The sequence below is a fragment of the Colius striatus genome, chromosome 6, assembly GCF_028858725.1.
Source record: "Colius striatus isolate bColStr4 chromosome 6, bColStr4.1.hap1, whole genome shotgun sequence".
NCBI lineage: Eukaryota > Metazoa > Chordata > Aves > Coliiformes > Coliidae > Colius > Colius striatus.
The window spans coordinates 4,271,770-4,279,791 of NC_084764.1; positions in this window are offsets into that span (position 1 = coordinate 4,271,770).

Consider the following 8,022-nt stretch of genomic DNA (forward strand, 5'->3'; position numbering starts at 1 on the left):
TTGATTTTTAGGCTATTGTTCTTCAGTGTTCCCATCTTGCTCAGGCATGATTAATCTTACTTGTTTTGGATGATCTGAATGTCCCAGACTCTGCAGGGAAGTCTAAAAGAGGAGAAGAAGCTGCTTTGCCTGACGAAAGGCAACTGTGAGTGATCCTCCCAACAGACCATGACTCTCCAGTAGTGTTTTTCTTAGCTGCTAAAGCACTGCAGAGCTTGTACAGCTGTAGAACCTGTTAGCAATAGTACAAGAATCAAACAGGTATTTTGATTCCCCCTACCAAAAGCTGGTATTTTGTGCCAGGTTTTACCTTCATCTCAAAATCTGACCACTTGTGTCCTTTAAAAAGCAGAGACACACAGATCTGTTCTTTCTGGTTTCCCAGAATCTGTTTCTCACTCAAATAGGATGCAACTCAGTAAGGGGTGCTGGCTGCAAAGATACAAAAGGACCTGATGGCAACACAGCAGAAGGAAAACTGAGTTGAGTCAAAGCAGTCTGGGGTGAGGTTCAAACAGGAGTCAACTGTGTGTCACTAGTTTAAGTCAGCCTATGATACACAGGCCTTCTGAAATAATGCTGGTCTTGTGCTAGAAGGCCACACCTGGAGAGCTGTGCTGTTTTCAGCATTACACTCCAATAAGGATGTAACCCACCTGGAAGAAATCCAGAGGAGAGCGAGGAGAACAAGCAAGGAGCCAGAAAACTTGCTGAGTTGCAGAAACATTGAAGGAAGCTGAAAGCTCAGAGTCCTAGAGAAGAATCTTTCACAAGGATCAGGAATTGCTACAAAGAGAGAGAATGATTTTTTGGTCATATGTACTGTAGCTTGAAACAAGAAGCAAATGGTTTAAAATCACTGCAAGGGAGATACTCAGTTGTTGTTAAAAAGTCTCTCAACCTCCCATCCATGAAGGCAGTGGTATTCTGGCACAGGAGGCTTTCAAGAACAGGTTAGATAAACATCTCAGGAAGAGTTTAATTCAATCTGACCTAATTGCCTTAAGGCAATCAGGTGATGTAGATTCTCTCTTGAGAATCTTTTCCAGTCCTATTTTCAGAGTTGGTACTTCTTCAGATTTATGGTCTGATATGACTTGGCTTGTCATGAACAGAGCTGCAAACTCCATGTAGGGAATCTGTGTTTATCCTGGTGATGAGTGAAAAGGATCCCATCTTTTATTAGAGAGCCATCTTTCACTAGCTAACTGGCCCCATCTGACATTGGATCACAGCACTGTAAACATTTGAGATCCCTAGAGCTCCATATCAGCCTCTAGACTAGTAACAGATGGAGTGGAAAAGGGCTCTCCCAGGTCACTGAGAATGAGAGAGATGTCTCTCAACAACAGCACCTATGGTAGAAAAAGATGCATGAGGAGAAAAATGGATCTCCTTTTATCATGGGAATCTGTGGTGATGACACTGTGGGGTTCCTCATTTTTCCTGTTGAGTTGAATTCTGCCTCTGTGTGCTATCAATGACAGGATTTTCCTAGCTCACAATGTTGTATTCCCAGTCTCAGGGTCAAGCTGTGCAGTTAACCTGTAATCTTCAGCTTGAGACATTATTCTTGTGTAAAGCTTTTCATCTTCTTCTCTCACATGGAAATCATTTTCCAGAAGTCAATGAAATCTTCCAGCCTGACAGCCTTAAGCCTGCTGAACTTGAGCATGCCAAGTTGAGGTGAAAACTTAAGTCTTGGGGTGCTGCTGTGTCATGTTATTTTGGTGATGTTCAAGTCAGTCTTTTCTCTTGCTCAGCCCTTCCATTTTACCAAGCCATTTGCTAGATAACTCTTTTTTCTGTGTTTGTATGAAAGCCCAGGCCTGTGTGATACACCAGCAGGCAGCATTGCTTGCCACAAACCTGAAGTGATAAGCTGAGCCCCTCTGAATCATGAGAGCTTGAAAAAACATTGTGGATTTCTGCGTGGTAACATTTGGAGACCTTGCTACTGAGGTTTTAAAGGGCTGTTAGAAACAGGGACCTACCTCTACCTCAGGATGACAGTGCAATCCCAGCACCAGAGACTGGGAGAGTCAGAAACTGTGGGAGTTGTTAGCAATGAGGATATGGGCCATTCAGAGGTCAGCTCTGGCTGCATGAGCCACCCCCACAGCTTGCTGAGCCGATGTGAGAGCCTGGCCTTGGGGCCACAAACGAGGCACACATCTGTTCTGCCCAGCTGATGCTGAGACCTGGCTTTTTCTGAGCATCCTGGCTCAGCCCCCATATCTCACTCAGCCAGAAGCCTTCTAAAGGACCCTGTGAAAGGGCCTGCATCTTGGCTTGCTAAGCTTCTTTCAGGGAATGGGCTTATGTGCTCTCTCTGAGTCAATGCTCAGAGCTTGCCAACAGGCAGCCGAGCCTCAAAGATAACCCACTGAATTCAGCAAGCTGTTGGTTGGATCTCATTCAGCCCCAGCAAGATGCAGGAGACAAGCTCTGAGTGAAGGAATATGCCATGTGGCCATTTTTCTAACCAGAAGTTGGTAGGAGGTAATGTGAAACAGCTGGGTTTTATCTGATGCCAAAAGATTTGCTGTAACCCAGTACTGCTACTGTGTGAGCTGGAGGAAGTCTGCTGAGTGTGTAGCTGTATCACCAGCTCTTCTCAGAGAGCAGATAACCACAGTCCATCCAGCAGGTGACTTTCTGCTGAGGCTGTTCCAGGCTGTTCTAAGCTGCTTCCTTTGGGCTGCCATCACAAAATGAGAATAACACTGGCAGCCAGACTGGCTGCAAACCATCCATTGCTGGTTAAGAAAGTGAAAACTCTTGTGTTCTCTGCTGGAAACAGCACTGCAGGTGGAGATGAGAGCCTATTAAATCTAGCCTCTGATACTAGTAACCAGGTCTTTTTCCTTTCCTTTGAAAGTGCTTTTTTTTCTCTTGGCAGAGTTCTTTACAGAAAGCTTTTAAGGGGCAATGGGTTTCACCAGAGGTTCCAAGAAACACAAGGAAGAATTTCTTCCCTGCTGAGGTGAGGGAGCACTGGCAGGGGCTGCCCAGATGGGCTGTGGAGTCTCCTTCTGTGGAGACATTCAAACCCCCCTGGATGAGTTCCTGTGTGACCTACTCTAGGTGGTGCTGCTCTGGCAGGGGGGTTGCACTGGATGAGCTTTCCAGGTCCCTTCCAACCCTTGACATTCTGTGATGTTCAGTGCTCCTATTTTGCATTTTGGATGTCAGCATTTCACAGTAGTTAACACCAGACCTTTACAGTACTGAGGTATGCTGGGGTCTCATCCAGAAAATGTGCAGTTTCAGATTAATCACAGTTTTGATTTGTAGCTCTGACAATAGACAAGAGAACATATGCTCATGTGCTTCTGTTAGTTCAGCTCTGGGGAGAAAATAGCATAATGAGGAGAGTACATTGGTGATTCACCCTTCCTCTGAGCTCATCTCCCATTGCCTCTGCAGGCAACGGGGTGCTCTCATGAGTGCAGGAGTCAGGGCACGTGTAAGGGCTGCAGATCTGGTGGCACAACTTGTATGAGGATCTGTGTTGAGTCCCCACAGCCTCAGCCAAATTCCTCTTCTCATTCCCCACTGCCCTTGCCAGTTCCACCTGGTTATGTTATAGGTTATTTCCTCACCACTGATGGGGAGTTGCAAAAAGTAGCTATGAGTTGGCACAGGTTCACACTGCCCAGCAGGCAAAACAGAGGGAAGGGGAGTCCTCTGGCTCCCTCTGGAAGGAAACAAAAGTTGTGCAAGGTAGTTTTGCAGAGCTGCTGCTATTTATAAAACTTACCTGGTGATAAAGGAAGGAGAAAGGGTGTGAGTAGGGCCTGTGAAGTCAGCCTCACATGGGGAGCAGCTTCATTTGCCCCTGCCATGGTGGAACAGTGCCATACATGCCCCCTTACCTGTCTGTGTAACACAACAGATGCTTCCTGTAGGATAAGGAATGAGTACAAGTAATTTCCTGAGCATGACACAGCCCTGATTCCCCACCACAACTGCTACTGGAAACTGTTTCTGTAGGCACTCTCTGCACTGAACAGTTTGAGCTGGCCTCTTGCTGTGACAGAGGGAGCATCTGTCTCTGGAAGCAAAAGAGAGGGGTTTTCTGCCTCCCTAGATCTGTGGGACCACTTACACCCCCTTCCAACTCAGAGGCTGCCCCAAAGTCAATTATTGCCACAGGTTCCCTCTGGTATTCAAATTGAGTATTCATGAATTTACTTTCCTTCAAGTGAAGTTGTGAGAGGAGCCAGGAAGGGGCCTTGTTGTTTCATCACCTTCACTTGAGGCACTTGAGGCAGCATTGAGACTGTTGTTGCTGTGGCAAGAGATCAACTCAGAACAGCTTCTGGAAACCACGTCATAGCAGCTGCAGTGAGACAAAGTTCTACTCTTTGCTTATACAAACCCATAGATAGTATTAAGGAACCTGATAACTTCCTGCACCTTCCCAAGCATCTTTTCCTCCTTATTTAAGTAATCCCTGCCTGGGCCTCTCAACTACTGCACAGAGTTTCCACAGTAGAAACTTGAGAGGAACATCAAAGGTGCTTCAGGGTGCAGAAGGTGAATGAATGAGCAGAGAAGGGGGATAGGCAGCAGGTCCTGTGTGAATTTGGTATGATTTCCACTCCTGGGCCTGCTGGGCTGTAGTCTGGGGACACCACTTACACAGGTGAAACTTGCAGAGAAATTCTAGGAAGGTGAAGCAGAGATGCACAGCTAAGGAGGTTGCTTGCACTCCAGATACTCCTCTTCATTGTAAAGGCTCCTGTGTTCACTAGCAAGCAAGAACAGCCAGACATCTGCCTTCCTGTCAGTTCTGGAAACTAGTCATACCCTCTTCCTAATTTACACACCCTGTCCAGGCCACTTTTACCAGCTGCAATGGTTAACACACATTTGGAAAAATTCCACAGCCAACATGTGTTTGTCTTCTCCTCACACTTTCAAAAATGATTGTGCTGGAGGAAGGAAGCCTCTCCCTCCTTTGCCCCCTCCAGCTGGAAAATCACCTCTGATCTTACTGCCTTTTTTCCCTCCTGTGTATCCTGCCAATTAAAACTGGGTCTTGTTATGAACTGCAAACAGTGTGGCTAAGCCTTTCATCAGGTTTTTTTCCTAGCTCAGTTGTCATTCTGCCCATGAACCTGGGTTTGGCTTGTACTTTGCATCCCATGATCAGCTCATCCCTCTCTCATTTCAAGCTCAGTTCCTGCTTGCTGTCAGCTTTCCTGCTGCTCTGCCTGGCATCTGCCATTTTGTTCCTGCTGTTTTCACATGTGATGGGTGAATGAGCTCATTCCCCATTGCACTGGGGACAGTTTAGCCCTGCTGGGTATGTGGAGGGGCCTGTGCTGATTCCCCTATGTACCACATGTTGAGGACACAGGCATATACAGCCAGGCTGAACAAAAGCCTTGCTTGTTTTGCCTTCCAGGATGTGTATTCTCACATTGCCATTTGACTGCTCCACAGAAGAATACCATGACCACCTCCAACAGTGTCCTTCTCTGCCTCTCCAACTCCCCACAGCAATGGCTGAGTAACATGGGTGAGATTGGGTGGCCTCTGCTCACACCTCACATCTGGCTGTTAAGGACCACTCACTAGAGACTAATTCTAACTGTGGCGCTTTAACTATGGACTCTGAAGGACCTCATTCACAGGGGGCTTTCTTAAGGGCTTGATTGTAGGTTCTCCCCTTTGTGGCCAATCCTTATTTCACTGCTCTGTTTCCTGTTGAGGCAGTTCTTGGACAAAACCACAAGTTTCTCCCTTGGGTGCTCTTAAACTCAGCAGCAGCCCAGAGATAAACTTGCCCATGGTCTTTCAAGGCCCTGCTCCTCTAGAGCTGTAGAGCCCCTTGATGTGCTGGATGTCAAATATGCTTTTTCTTTCTTTCTTCAGAAGACTTTAATGAAATTTCCAAGGCTCTTCCCTACTCCCCTGACACATGCAGTAGAAGGGGTGATGTGCCTGTACCTCTTTCCAGTTAGACTAAAAGGCAGAGCTGGCTACCATGGGCAGAGTGCATCCCTCAGGACCTATGTTGGCTTTGGTGGCACTGCTGCTCTCTCTTTCCTTGACATGTGAAGTGCCTCCACTTGGGGTTCTGTCCATATTTCTCTCAAGCTCTGTGTCACTGTGGAAACATACAGATGCTACATAACTGGCCAAGCAGCCCCTGTCTCTGCTCTCTGGTGACTTCCTTCTTCCAGCTCCTGGTGTGAGTGTGTGCTGCTTGCCAGTACTGAGTGTCAAAGTATGTAAGGACAATCCATGGACCTACATCTCCAGTGACTGGAAAATGCCCTTTCTCTTACATTAAGGTCAGGAGTAACAAGCCTGCCTCTGGTTGCCTAAGCTGTCCTGGGGCAGAGGCTGTCTGGGTAAGTGGTGTCCTCCAGGATGAATCCTCATTTCACCCCTGGCAGAGACACAGGCAGCTGGGGGATGAGCTGTCATGAGTGACATAAAGGAGGGGAGAGTTACCTCAATTTGAATTTGCTGCATGCTGGGATGTATTTAGGACATGGAGAACTGCATGCACCTGAGAACCAGAATCTTACTGTTTCTGTGTGTTATCCAGTACCAGCTGCACTTTACATGCCCCCAAGCACACCCTTGCCCAAGGTTTTTTTTCTTCTGGTCTAGTAACAATCACCTACAGAATTCTCCTCATTTGTCCTCTTTAACTCAATTGTTGTCCTAGCAGCAGCTGTAGCCTCCTGTTTTAGTTAGACAGGCATAGTGGTGGGCAGAGATGCTTGCTGTTTCTAGCACAAATGTATGAACCATCTGAAGAAGGTGACTGGTGCTGCCTTCAGGATGCAGCCCTTCACAGTAACTGCACACAGTGTTCCCAATTTTGGGAAGCAGCTGCTTTCCACCACCCACCTGAGGAACTTGAACTTCTGGTGACATCCCAGGTGAGACGAGTTTCACACAACTGATGTAGGTTGACCTTATTCCAGAGACTTAGATGCCACTTTAAGATGTTCTCTTCCCTAATCCTCCTGTGGGCTGCATGTGTCCCTGAACTAAAGAATAAGACTTAAGGGGGTGGGTTTTTTTGAGACAATGCCTTTTCTTTTGATGTTTCTCTATCAACTCTTTCAAATTTTAGCTGGAGAAAAATATGGCAAGATACCACAGCTGGAATGTGGGATGTCATAGCTGGAATGTGAGATACCACAGCTGGAATGTGGGATGTCATAGCTGGAATGTGGGATGTCATAGCTGGAATGTGGGATTCCACAGCTGGAATGTGGGATGTCATAGCTGGAATGTGGGATTACACAGCTGGAATGTGGGATGTCATAGCTGGAATGTGAGGTACCACAGCTGGAATGTGGGATACCACAGCTGGAATGTGGGATGTCATAGCTGGAATGTGAGATACCACAGCTGGAATGTGGGATGTCATAGCTGGAATGTGGGATTCCACAGTTGGAATGTGAGATACCACAGCTGGAATGTGGGATGTCATAGCTGGAATGTGAGATACCACAGCTGGAATGTGGGATGTCATAGCTGGAATGTGGGATTCCACAGCTGGAATGTGGGATTCCACAGCTGGAATGTGGGATGTCATAGCCACCTCTCTGCAGACACCAGGTCTGCTGGGACCAATGCTTGCAGCACTTGGCGGAACTTTGTTCAGCCCTCTGTGTTTCAGTTTCCATGTTTCAGCTGAGGGCCAGGTATCTCTGGGTACACTCACTTCACACTGACCACCATGGGATGAGACTACTCATGTACCTCCTGCAACTAGGAGTGGGTCCCTGTGGGCCATTGATGGGGCAGTCACACTGGAAATGTGTTTGTGGCACTTGATGTTTGTGGCACTTTGAGCCCATCACTGACAATTTCAGAAAATAAACCTTGAGCTAAAAAGTTGGAGCTCTTAAAAGGTATCAGACTGCTGGAAGAGGTCTAAACAGGCCCTGTGGGCTGCTGAGATAGGCCCCAAAGCTGGTGGTCCTGCCCTGTTTGTCAGCACCATGTTCTCCTATGAAAGAGAAAACAGGACACAGGAAGCAC